Raw genomic sequence first — 13,310 nt, 5'->3', positions numbered from 1 at the left:
AAATACTTTCCACTCCCTGCCAGCATCCACCCGACCTACCTGCTCCTCACCTTTACCCTCAAGATGAGAGTACCAGGGAAGACTGACAGATGGCTCTGATGTTCAGGGTATCTACCGCTCCTCCAGAGGACTTGAATCCAGTTCCCAGCACCTACACTGGGCACTTCATAACCACGGGTAACTTCAGCTCCAAAGAATCTAACACCCTCTTCTGACTTCCTGGGGCACCTGTACATAAGTGGCATATACTCACGAATAAATAAAATTAAATCTTAAAAAAAAATTTCATATTTACTTACATGTATGTGTGTATGTCTGTGCGTTTTGGGCAGATGCCTTTGGAGGCCAGAAAGAAGGCTTGGGCTCCCCTGGAGCTGGAGTTACAGGCAGTTGTAAATCATCCCATATGTGTGCTGGGAACTGAACTCGGGTCCTCTTCAAGAGCAGCAAGTGTTCCTAACCACTGAACCACCTCTTTATCTCCCCTGACCTCTAAAATAATTTTGTTCTCTGTTTTTTTGTTTCATTTTTTGTTCGTTTGTTTTGTTTTGTTTTTTTTTTTTTGAGACAGGGTTTCTCTGTGAAGCCCTGGCCATCCTGGAACTTGCTCTGTAGGCCAAGCTGGGCTCAAAACTCAGAGATTCTCCTGCCTCTGCCTCCAGAGTGCTGGGATTAAAGAAATGCGCCATCACTGCCTAGCTTCCAAAATAATTTTTAAAAATTTATTTTATTGTATGTGTATGAGTATTTTACTTGAATGTATGTATGTGCCCTACATGTGTTTCTGGTGCCCTCAGAGGCCAGAAAAGGGCATCAGATCTCCTGGAACTGGATTACAAACAGGAGCCATGATGTGGGTGCTGGGAACCAAACTTGGGCCATTTGCGAGAGCAGTCAGTGCTCTTAACTGCTAAGCCACCCATCTCTCCAGCCACCCCAAACAGAGCCTAACATAACAGGGAAATGGCCCTGAACCCAACTCTTTGAGGCAAACCTAGAGTGGGATGAGATGACATGCTGCGTCAGAAGCCATGGTTTGAACCCAGGCTGTTCTTCGTAATCATGAGACCGAGTTCCAACTCCACTGCCCTTGTCCTGTATAAGAAGACCATAACAATGCAGCCTGAGTGGGTTATTCCTTTGTAAACATGTGACTTGAAGGAGCTCTAGCAGAGGAGTGGGGAAATAAAACACGGTGGGGGGCAGTGAACAATGTGTCATCAAGTCAGCCACTAGTGTGGTCCCAATTCCACCCACAAACCCTGGGTCCGTGTGGAACGGCTGCCTGAGAGTTACCTTTGTGCTGCTTGTTTCACTGAGATGGGTCTCACTCTGTAGCCCAGGCTAGCCTCAGATTCATGGTACTTCTCCTACCTCGGCCTCCCGAGTGCTTGGATTACAGGGGTGAGGCACCACACCCACACTTCCGTCTTCCCTCCCTTCCTTCTTGTTCTCTTTGGAAGCACTGGGAATCCACCTCAAGGCTGTGCACACTCAGCAAGCATTCTCCTACTGAGCTGCATCCCTGATCTATGCATGAGTACATTTTTTTTTGAGTGGGATGTTATCCATCAGATCCCATCTGTTATGGTAGAGGGCTCCCTTAGCGCCCCACACTCATCTTCTTTCTCGCTGTGGCAGAGTGAGCTCCAATGCACAGAGGGAATCCTCAGGAAGGAAAAGCAGGCGCTGGTTATAGGAAGCTGAAGGGTGGAAGGGGTGAGGGTGGGGGCCTGACGAGACAGCAGCTGCACCGTGCCCATGAGCGTGGGAGGGGATGGGGTTCTGTGCAGAATGCTTCACACTGAGTCTAGGGGGCCCGTCTGGCCACTGACATCCAGCCTCACTCAAGCCTTCAGCTGTTCAACTCTAGGAATCTCCAGCTATCTGACAACTGAGAGAATCTTAGGGTATGGAGCCCAGAGGTCAAATACTGATGAGACTGGAGGAAAGTGGATCCTAAGTGATGAGTGGAATCAGGAAGGGAGCCTGGGGCTCAGGCCTGACGTTATATGCGGCTGTGGGCAGGGTAAGGAAACCTAGGAGACAGGTCAGCTCAGATACCACATCCCATAGGGACATACAAAGACTCCTTTTATCTTCTGTCCGCCCTACACCCATTGTCTGTTTGGGATATAGCCTTGATTTCCATCTCCAGCAGTACACAGGGGAAGGTGTGAGGGTGGGCGTGGCTGGTAATGTCACAGTGGGTAGATGGTACAGTGGCATCCACCTGAAGTTCCTCAGCAAAGGCAATCTAGGGAGGTTCATTCTCCACCCTTCTCCCTTCCCTCATTCTCCACAGGGTCTCACTATGTAGACCAGGCTGGCCTCAAACTCACAGAGACCTGTCTGGCCCCTACCGGAGTTCTGGGATTAAAGGTGCACAATGAGATTTCATCTCCACCTCACCTCCCTCAAGACTGGCAGAGGGAAGGCTGGCATGCCAGGACTGCCCTCCTGCTACGTGCATGCTATGTCTGTCTCCCTTTCCCACACAGAAGCCTCTCCATGCCGGAGACCTCATTTCGCCCACTGATGCGGCTCTCTAATTAATGAAGACTGCTCACGGCATGTCATGATATTGTACATTTCCTGGTCTTTAATGAGAGATTTCCAACCAATCAGCCCGAAGTCCCTATGTCCACCACCACAGACAAAATCTGTGTCTGTATTCCTTAATTTCAAGGCTTCTGCAAGCATCTCCCTAGGCCCTGGCACACAGGTCAATGCCACCTCACCCAGTCCCATGAGCCTCACTTCCACAGTGCCAGGGACAGAGCCCCACAGCATGGCCTTCTATTCAGGCCAATATGGTAAAGTGATAAGCCTCCTGCAGGGGCTAGAGCCCCCTCTTAGTGGAAGGGGGAGTCTACAGAGTGCCTGGAAGGATCCTGGTACAGCTCATTAAGATATCAACCCCTAATGAAATATTTCTTTGTTTAAATTGTCATTTATCTTGGGGAACAGAGGCCTTGGTGGGAAGGCTGTCCTTGCATCCCTCCCCCACCTCCACTCAGCACAGGCTCTGGATCTTTCTGAAAGACTGCAAAGGATAGATGGGGAGGAGAGAGAATTCCAGAGAGGAGGGATAACTCAGCAGAAGGGAAATGGGGTCACAAAGGAAGGGAAGTAGAGTGAGACCATGATGGGCAAACATCCAAAGAGCCTAACTGTCCGTCAGTGACGGACGGACGGACGGACGGGGAGGTGGTAAAGAAACAGACACATGTGAGGTGGACTGTCGCCTGTTGACTGACACGGCCCAGAGACACAGGTGTAGAGCAGGCTAGCCTTGAACTTGTTCTGTGGACTCCGGTAGAGCAGGTGATGTGCTACCAGAAAATCAGAGTTCTCTTCCAAGCAACCAACCAGAGCAGGTGGCTCATAACCACTGTAACTCCAGCTTCAGGAATCTGATACCGTCTTCTGGCTTCCTCAGGCACCCAACACACTTGTGTGTGTACGCACACATTTTAAAAAAATCTTTCAAAAAAAATAATAATGGGGGCTGGAGAAATGGCTCGGCCTGTAGGGTTACCTGTTGCTCTTGCAGAGGACCTGGGTTCAGTCCCCAGCAGCCACATGGTGGCTCACAACCTCCTGTAACTCCAGTTCAAGGGGATCTGACACCCTCTTCTGGGCTCCTTGGGCACTGCACTCCTGTGATACACATGCAGGCAAAACACTCCCCCACCCCACCCCCACACACAGATAAAATACATCTAAAAAGATAAATGATTGAAAACTTTTTTTTTTTTTTTTTGGTTTTTCGAGACAGGGTTTCTCTGTGTAGCTTTGCGCCTTTCCTGGTACTCGCTTTGGAGACCAGGCTGGCCTCGAACTCACAGAGATCCACCTGGCTCTGCCTCCCGAGTGCTGGGATTAAAGGCGTGCGCCACCACCGCCCGGCTAAATGATTGAAAACTTTTGAGGGGAAAGAAAAAGATAAGCTCCCCAGCAGTGAGATGAACTGAAACAAAATATCTGGATCTAGGTGTGTTCAGAGTCTGGGATTAAATACACTGTTTCTAATCTCACGGCCACCATCATGCCCTTGAGAGATCTCAGGCCTCCTGCAGGAAACAAGCTCTTCGGCTGGCTAGCTCATGCCCTTTAGGAAAGCCTATCTGCTTCCCAGCCCAAAGATTTGGTGGCAAGCACTTGCTGGGCTGTCTCCTAGCTCTGTGATCTGAAACAAATGACTGACGTCTCTGAACCATCTCTGCATGCGGAGTGGGCAAAAGAGCAGCTGCAGGTGGTCTAGCACATGCCAGGACTGCCTAACTGGCAGCAGCTCTTGTGATTCAGCTAGCTCTTGCCTTCTGAGGTTACGGCTCCTATCTATCTATCTATCTATCTATCTATCTATCTATCTATCTATCTATCCATCCATTTTATTGCTTTTTACATCCTATCCAAAGCCTCCCCTCCCTCCCCTCTTCCCAGTCCCCACCACACACCACCCCATCCACTCCTCCTCTATTGTTTGTTCCTCTTCAGATCTAGGCGGGCATCCCATGGGTATCAGCCAGCCACGGTATATCAAGCTGCAGTGAGACCAGGCACCCCCTCCTCCACCAAGGTTAGATGAGGCAACCAGCAGGAGGAATGGGTCCCCAAAGCAGGCAACGCAGTCAGAGACATCCCCCGCCCCCTGTTCTCACTGCTAGGAATCCTACACAAAGACCAAGTCACACAACTGTAGCATATGCAGAGGGCCCAGGTCAGTCCCATGCAGGCTCCCTGGTTGTCAGCTCAGTCTCTGAGCCCCTCTGAGCCCAGATTAGTTGGTTCTGTGGTTTTTCTTGTGATGTCCTCAACACCACTGGGTGGTGTTGCTCCCCGCTCTTCCACAGGATTGCCTGAGCTCTGCCTAATGTCTGGCTGTGGGTCTCTGCATCTGTCTCCATCAGTTGCTGAGTGAAACCTCTCTGATGGCAGTTGGACTAGGCAGAATATCATTAGGAATCATTTCATTGACTTTTTTTTTTTTGCCATTTGTATTTGGTTCTCTCCTAGGTCTCTGGGGTATCCCACTTCTAGGCCCATTCCTCACTTTTAAGCAAAGAATGTGGGGCTCACAAAAGAAAAGCTAAGTATTTAAGGAAAACACTAGAGGCACAGATCACCAGGCTTTCTTCATGCTCTCCTCCCAACCCCCTTGAGAAGGCATCCTTCTGCCAGGCAGCGGTAGCCTACACCTTTAATCCCAGTCCTTGGAGGCAGGTGATCTCCAGGTTTGAGGCCAGCCTGGTCTACAGAGTGAGTTCCAGGACAGCCAGGGTTACACAGAGAAACCCTGTCTCAAGAAAAAAAAAAAAAGGCGAAGGAGGCATTCTTTCAGTTTTGTGACTGAAGGAAGGGAGGCTGGGACCTACAATCTGTCCAGGTCACACATCTGTAAGTGTCCAGGATGGAGTCCAAACCCGAGGCTGCCTGAGTCCAGCCCTTGTGGTGGTCCTAACCTTAGCCTCTGGCTACAGTCAGGCCCTCCCCACCACCTGAGCACCTGCACCTGCCTGGCAGACTGGGATGGGACAAGGCACAGTGACTCCCCCTAGGGAACTTACAGCTCCTGTGGGGAACCCCTCCAAACTCTCACACTGGGAGGAAGGCCTGGGGCCTGGCTACTATGACTAACACATTGTTCTGTTACCTTCTTTCGAGAGGTCTGTTTTCTCCACTGAATTGCCTCAATCAGGACAAGATGGGGTCTTCTGACTCCCTTGGGCTTTCCACTGTGACTCAGAAGTCACACAGTCCCACTGGGGACTGAGTGGGCCCGAGTAGAGAGGTAAATTGAAATGAAAACAAAAAGTTCTTTTCCCAGTGTGCCCTGTGGGAGGTGGGGGAGGGGCTGATGTAGCAAGGCTGGGGGCAGAGCTTGTGGGCACACAGCAGCACACACCTCCCTGACACTCCACCCTCAGCCTCTGCTGGAGACAGGATGGGAAGGGGGCTGTGGAGCGGGGGTGGGGTGAGGGGTGGGGGGTGGGGGTGTAGCAGCGGGGCAGTTCCCTGGTTGTCTGCACAGGATGATGTCCATCAGGCTGCCTCTCCACAGAAGGTAAAGCCGTCCGGAGTGACCCCTCATCCAAGACAAACGGCTCTGGTTGGAACTGCTCCATCATTCTTTAGCTGTGTACACTTACACATAGTGAGTGCCTTTTGTGCCTCAGTTTCCCCCTCTATAAAATGGAGCCAACAGAACTATCTACCTCATAGGCTAATTATGAAGATTAAAGGAGCCAGCATATCTGGAATGAGGCAGGATTCACATGTCAACTATCATTTAATCCTTGATTTTTATTGTTTCGGATTAAAATGTGTTTTAAAAATAAAGTTTTATCTACTTATTTCGTGTGTGTACACGTGTGTGCATGTGTGTGTGTGTGTGTGTGTGTGTGTGTGTGTGTGTGTGTGTGTGTGTGTAGGTCAGAGAACAACTTTCAAGCGTCAGTTCCCTCCTACTGTGTGGGTTCCAGGGTCCAACTTAGGTCTACAGGCAGGCAATAGGAGGCGTCTCTACCCACTGAACCATCTGGCCAACACTGTTTTGGATTTTTGAAGACGACCTTGACCGCCTGACCCTTCTGCCTTCACCACCCACAGTCGTTGATTCTCATTTGTACTGGAAAGGTCACGGTGATGTCCAAATAAATGAGCTGGGTCGGAGTGCGGCTAGATGGGAAGACATGTGTTTAGCATTTATGAGGCCTGATCTGCTCTCCAGCAGCACAGATAACTAAATAGGTGACATAACAGTCCTCCCCAACTTGACACCTACCTGTCTGCAAGACTTGAGCAGAGTCTATGTCTGCCTGTCGTGTCTGTCTGTCCACTTGGGCAAACAGAGACGCTCTAGACCTGCGTAGTTATCACCACCTTTCAACTCCTGGCTGTAGCTCCCACAGAAAAACGTCAGAATAAGTTGAGCTGAACCAGCTTAAGTTGAGCGCCATCTCTGAGACCCGTTTTTAAAGAGTTTTCTCCAAAATATGTGTCCCTAGGAAAGTAGGCCCAGTCCTTAACCAGCTCCACTGAGGCAGGGGTCTGCCTGTCCTTGGCCACCTGCCTCAAGGGTAACCTGAAGTCAACAGGGCCTTCCAGGGTCACTACCTTCTTGCTCTCATCCAACATCAAGGACCAGGGGACCTGGCATCACTGGGCAGGGTGGGGGCAACCACGGAGGGACCCTGGGGCGTCCCTCACTACTTCACACACCCAGACAGGGAAAATGTTTGGGGTAGAAAGTGGGAGGATTTTTTTCAGGTCTCCACCAGTCTGAGCCTGGCGCCTGCTACCCAACTTTGCCCTCCCCCTCAGAAAGAGGGCCTTTCCGTGCCCGGACTTCCCCCTCCCAACCCAAACACACACCACCGTCCCCACCTCCACCCACCCACCCCATCCTCTCAGTCCCCCTGGGCACAAGCGGTATTCAGGGACGCCGAGTTTTGTTTACAATCTAATTTGTTCAGATAATTGCCTCGACTTTGCTCTGCGCCCGGCCCGCGTGGATCCAGCCCGAAGCCTCTTCTTCATTGGTTCTCACAGCACTTTATAGGAAATTCCCCTTTGCAGACCGAGGCAGCGCGTGCGCGGGGCTGGAAGAAGAACGACAGTTCACAAAGCCCAGAACGAGCTTCCCCAGCCCCAGCCCCCACACAGTGGGGAGTCGGAAGGAGACAAGGCAGGGCCCGCGCCCGACGCCGGCTCCGGACTCGGGGGGCCCCTGACCACTCCCCGCGCCAGGCGCAGCCCGCCCGAAACCAGTGAATCGTGTGCCAGCAGGACTTGGCCGTCCCTCCAGGCTCCTGGAAAAGGCCAGAGTTTATAAAGCGTCCCATAGGATGGGTCCCCAGGCCAGTGTGAACCTCTGCGGCCTATCTACTTTGGCAGATCTGTAGCCCCACGTCCCCATTTTTCCTTCCCCAAAGTTTGGTCCACGTGGTCTTCTTCGGCTCGCCGCTGGCCGCCTCGCGGGGGGAAAAGTGGCTGCACCTGCTTTAGGCGAATTATGGTAGCACTAGAAGTTAGTCTCCCCTCCCTCCGCCGCTCTCTCGTTCGCTCCCTCCTCCCCGTCGCTCCGCGCGCTCCCTCCTTCCCTCCACCCCTCCGGTCCCCCGCCCGGTGCGCCCCGCCCGCGAGCCGCCCGCTCGCAGCCACTCGCAGCCGGGGCTCAGTCGCAGCCCCTCGGAGTCCGGAGCCGGCCGCCCCTGCGGGCCGGACAGTGCCACCGGCGGCCGGGACGGAGCCCCCCAGCACGCGATCAGGGCGCGGCGCAGGCGGCCGCGGCGCGGCGGGGAGGAGCCCGGGCCGGAACCAGGGCTGGGCCGGGGGCGGGGACGCCGGGGTCCCGGAGCCCCGGAGCCGGAGCGAGCTCAGGAGCGTCGCGGGAGCCCGGGGAAGGACGATCGGAAGCCGGAGAGAGCCGAGCCATCCTATAAAGTGCGATGTCCCCGAGGGGCTGAGGCGCGCGGCGATCGGCGCTGGAAAGATCGCCTCGGAGCGGGGCGGCGCGCAGGGGCAGTCCCGGCGGGTGGCGGCGGGCCCGGGCTGCGACCCGAGCGAGCCCCATGCCCCGCGCGGGCTGACGGGCCGGAGCCCGCACTGAGCGGCCGGGCCGGACAGGTAGGTGGCCGATCCAGGGACCCCAGGGACCCGGGTGGGGGCTGGGCTGACGACTCGTCGAACTCCCCAGCTAGCTCACTCTCTCGCCTGCTCCCTGGCTCACTTTGTGTTTGCAAACTGCCGGCCCGAGGCGCGCCGGGCGCCGGGAGGAGCCCGGCCCGGGGCCGGAGCACTTTGTTCCAGCCGGGGCCGGCCGCGTCGCACTGACCCCGGCGAGCTACGAAACCCTGCCCCCGGCCCGGGCCCCCAGCGGACTGGAGCTGCCTGGGGAACAGGTGGGGGCTGCGACGCGGGGCTGGGGGGCAGCGGGAAGCCGGCCATGGGGGCGGCTTGGAGAGGCCACTGAGGCCCGCCCTGCCCCAAGAATCTGGGCTCCGCCCCCTTCTGGCCTCGCTGCTGGGAATGGGGTGTTAGGGGGCGCGACCCCCCCTCCCGGAGTGAGACAAAGAATACTCCCGGCCCGGACTTTCCTGAGCCGGGAAGGGAAGTGGTGAAGTGGGATCCCCCCAAGTCCAGTCTGCACGGGACTCCCCAGGACTAGCAGGAGGCAGAAGGACTTGAGTAGGGGGGGCGGGGGGGGGGGGACGACCAACAGTCTCAAACACCTCGTCGCTTTGGTCGCACTTCGGAAGTGCTGAGACTAGTCAACCTTCTTTCCCCGCATCCCTTAATCACATCTGAGATAGAGCGGAAAACTTCTTGGGGACTTGAGAGAGACTGGAAATGGCCCCTGTGGGTTGTGTGTGTTAGAGCTGGTCGGTGGCGGACTGACCTGGTGGATACCCTCCCCATTGGGACAGAGCTCCTGCGGGGCAGTGGGGGGATTAAGTGACTGGAGGGAGGGCCCAGTGCCACCAGGGATGAGGCTGCCGGAGTGACCAAGCTGGACCCCATTCCTCCAGACCGAGGACTCTGGTGACTCGCTAGACAGTCCTTTCGTCTCCCCAACACCTCTCTGACCCGCGGCCACCCTCGGCGGTGCCCAGACCTTGCACTCCGCTTCTATGTAAAACTTGTGCTTCTTGGGCTGCGCCGGAGCAGAACCGGGTGGCGCCAGAATGTGGAGTGCCCTTAGAGACCTGGGGCCGCGGCCACCTGTGTGGAGGAACGTGGGATTTCGTGGGACGCGGATTCTGAGGCGGAGGCCCTGACCATCACAAATTGACTGTCTCCCCCAACTGAGGCAACCGCGTGAACACCCTCATGTAGCGTCCGCCTACTCTGTAGGTTGGGAGGACAAGGGTATGGGGGGCTGTCCTTGCTCTCAGACAGTGCCCCTCTCCTTTGCACCCTGGGCCTCTTATGCCAACACTGCCGCGCGTGTTTCCACGTTCCTTTGCTTGGCACCTGGGATTTCAGATATCTGGAGATAAGCGCGTGTTGGTGCACCCTTGCACGGATCTGCCCACCCGGTGGACCGTGGCGCTCCGAGCTGGGTAGGCTTGGAGACCAGGAGGAACAAACCTGAGTCCGAAGCCACCGTTTGATGGTTCCGGAGCAATCCGAAAAGAGTTTTGGCTAATGCGGGATTTTTACCTTGAACTTAAAGCGTCTTTGCCTGGATTGGCAGTCGACGGCGTTGGGTCTGGAATTCAGGGTCGGGAGAGTGAGCGCTGCTTCCGCGACAGTCGTTGTGGTTTGCCCGAGTGTCCCATCTCCCACGAAGAAAGGAGCAGCGGGTGGTCCATGCTGTTCCACCGCTTCCTGGCGAAGCTTAGCCTCCACCCCCACCCCACCCCCGCGAACCTCAATGGGTCGGCCCCTTGGCCTAGGTACCCTGCGGCACCGGCATTTTAAGCCCCTGGTTGAGATCAACCGAGGAGCCAGGGGGAGGCTCCTGAAGGGGAGCGGTCGGCCTCAGACGACCTCTGCCCGCCCCCGCGGAAAACCGCTGTGGGGAAGTCTGCAGGCTTTTCTTCTTTCTCTTTTTTTTCCTCCTTAAACTTGAGAAACTTTTGCCTTGCCGGGGTGATTCAGGGACTGTCATCTGGAGGTTGGAGGGGCACTTGGATGGCTTGCTGGCTCTGAGGAACCCTTAGAACAGCGTGTGTAAAGAATGTGCAGCGGACCACCACTCCAGTCTGTTGGACAAGGTAGCCTGGTGTCAGGGCCTTTCTGGGACCCCCTCTTTCTTCCACACTTGCTGCAGACCCCGTGATATCCGAACCTTAACTTGCGGGGACCCTTAAGTGCTTGCTTGTGTTTCGTTGTTTTTGTTTTGTTTTGTAAGGACCTGATTGTGTTTTGTTTTGTTTTGTTTCCTGGGAGGGTTGGGGAGACTTGAGACTGTCTCTTTATGTTGCCTAGGCCGGCCTCATACTATGTCCTTGTGCCGCAGCCGCTGGGATTCTGGGATTATAGGTGTGCTCCACACATACCTCACCATATTTTACCCTAGCTCCAACCTTGGAAGCTGGGGGAGACGTCTACAGGCTACAGTCTCTTCTGAGGCTAAGGCTGGGTTGGAGTTGAGGAGTCTCTGAGCACTGGGGAGCAGGACTGGCCAGGCCCAACTTGCTGGAGGCCCTGCGCCTGTTCCTTCCTAGCTATCCCCACCCCTTTCCTCTACCTTTCTGACAGGAATGTGCATATATCCTGCTGGGCCCTGACTCCAAACACACCTTTTCCTAGCAGGGAAGGGCTCCCGGAGGACTGGAAGAGGGTGGCTTTCTTTGATCTGATAATTTCCTCCATGTTTGCCGAGCCCCTACCTTGCCTGGGCAGATCCCAGGCTGGGTCCTAGGGTAGGTATCCTTGGGCTGCTCTCCGGAGCCTCGTGGACTTCGGCTTACTGCAATGGATGACAGATGTGATGGGTTGGTAGGGTGGCGTGGAAGGGGTTTGGTTTCAGAGGACTGAAGGAGGGAAGAGGCATCTCCCCATGAAGCCATCCTTCCTTGCCTACATTTTAACCCTTCACTGCCCACGGTACTTTTGGAAGATTTCACCCTCTAGACGCAATGCACTGGAGCCCAAGCTTTTATTATTGCCCAAACAGTGCCAACTTCCTTCCATCCTAGGGGCTCCTCAGTTTCTCTGCTCCCGTCCCCTTTCCTGTCCTATCTCAGCTTCCCCAGGCCCAAGGCGGCCAGGGGCCTATTTTTGCCAGGATTCTGTGCCTCCATCGGCCAGTAACTGCTTCCTCTGAGGTGGTTCGGGAGCCCTAGAACCCGAGGCATACAAACCCGTGCCTCCCCAGGGCTGGACGTGTGTCAGTGAAAAGGGCTTTAGAACTTGGCGCTTGAGATAGGGCTCTAGGGAACTTAATTAAGCTGCTGGAACCTCAATTTTCTTAGGTTGTAAAGTAGGTCAACAATGCCCAGGGTGGAATGGCGGCTGGGGAGTTGAGTCGGAGGTAAAGTTTCACAGCCCAGCAAGTGTCTGGCCATCACAGTGCCTTCCAATGGTGGCACTCTTCATTTTCTTCTCTTTAACTGGTTTACCAGCACTGCCAGGCCACTTACTGGGCCGAACACTGGAAATATTGGAGTATAAACCTTCACTTTATAGGCTGGAAAATTAAGCCAGAGAGAAGTGGCAACTTGTATGAGGTTTTCACTGCTGCCCGGGCTCGGAGCTGGGACCAGATTGCTGGGCTCCAGAATAACCAGGGACTGGAGCCTCTGCTTTGGGCAAGGGAGAAGGGCAGGGCTGGAGGACTGAACGCTCCATCAGCCTGGCCCAGCCTCCTCTCCCTGGTCGGCTGGGCTGTACGTCCTGCTTGCCTCTAGTGGGGTCTTCACCCCTTGCCTGCACCTGCCCTGGCTTGTCCTTTAGGCCTTCTTAAGGTTGTAGTAGAGACAAGTACACATGAGCAGAATTCTCCAGAAGACTGAGGAGAAAAAATTACAGGAAGACTAGCATCTCCTCTTTTCAAAAGGAAGATTCCTAGTGTTCGTGCATGGAGCCTCCTGTCCTTATAGGAATCCATCAGGCAGAAAGCCTCAAATTTGGGACTTACCACTGAATGGTCATCTCAGAGAAGCAAGAACCTTTCCTGCAGGGAGCCTGAAGTTGTTGTCTGTCCTTCCCACCACCATCTGGAATTTTCTATGGAAATGAACACTTTTCCTTACTACTGATCACACCAATCCCGGGTCTCAGTGGGAACCCTGCTGCCTTTGGCCTCTGACTTTGTGCATGCTCTCTCAGAAGTCTTGGGGCACACTGGTGGGCTGGAAAACAAGAGCACCCCACAAAAGATACCTTCTGCATAGAACCACAGAGTGAGGGGGCATGTAGACTTCTTTGTTGTATCACCCTCCTTAGTTCCAGGACAGATGGATGGACACACAAACACATACACACACATTTTTGTTCACTTGCCTGCAATAAAGCCATGCATCGTCTCCCCAGCCCCATCAGAAACCTGTGCCTCCAGCCCCAGGTGTCTCCTCATCTCCTGGGGCCCTTCCTCTGCACCACTGCCTCAGGATGGCTGGGCTGCATGGGTGGTGCCGGATGGAGGTAAAGGGTGTTTGCTTTCCCACTGGAGTTGGTTCTGATGGCATCTGACCCCAGTCACTACCGTGTAAATGGGCAGGGGGAGCAAATGGCGGATTTCCTCATAGTAGGACAGTAGGCAGAATTAAGAATGTCATTTGTTTGAAGTAGGGAGGGGGGCAGAAGTGACCCAAACCTATCTGTCTGTCTATCTATCTATCTGTCAGTTGTGG

General features: G+C 54.6%; 1 protein-coding gene across 2 annotated transcripts in view; it reads left to right on the top strand.

The window, feature by feature from the left end:
• The first annotated feature begins 8,523 nt into the window (after positions 1–8,523).
• The window catches only part of Foxp4 (forkhead box P4), a 54,298-nt gene continuing 49,511 nt past the window's right edge, over positions 8,524–13,310 (top strand). For both annotated transcript variants that reach the window (XM_052745561.1, XM_052745560.1), the window contains exon 1: positions 8,524–8,634. The gene's annotated coding sequence lies outside the window, so the exon portion shown is untranslated. The remainder of the gene's footprint in view (positions 8,635–13,310) is intronic.

This window comes from Peromyscus californicus, unplaced genomic scaffold (assembly GCF_007827085.1).
Source record: "Peromyscus californicus insignis strain IS unplaced genomic scaffold, ASM782708v3 Scaffold_19__1_contigs__length_69161282, whole genome shotgun sequence".
In the NCBI taxonomy this organism is placed as follows: domain Eukaryota; kingdom Metazoa; phylum Chordata; class Mammalia; order Rodentia; family Cricetidae; genus Peromyscus; species Peromyscus californicus.
Note: the sequence above shows the minus strand (reverse complement) of the source record. Positions and strands in the feature narration are given on the sequence as shown.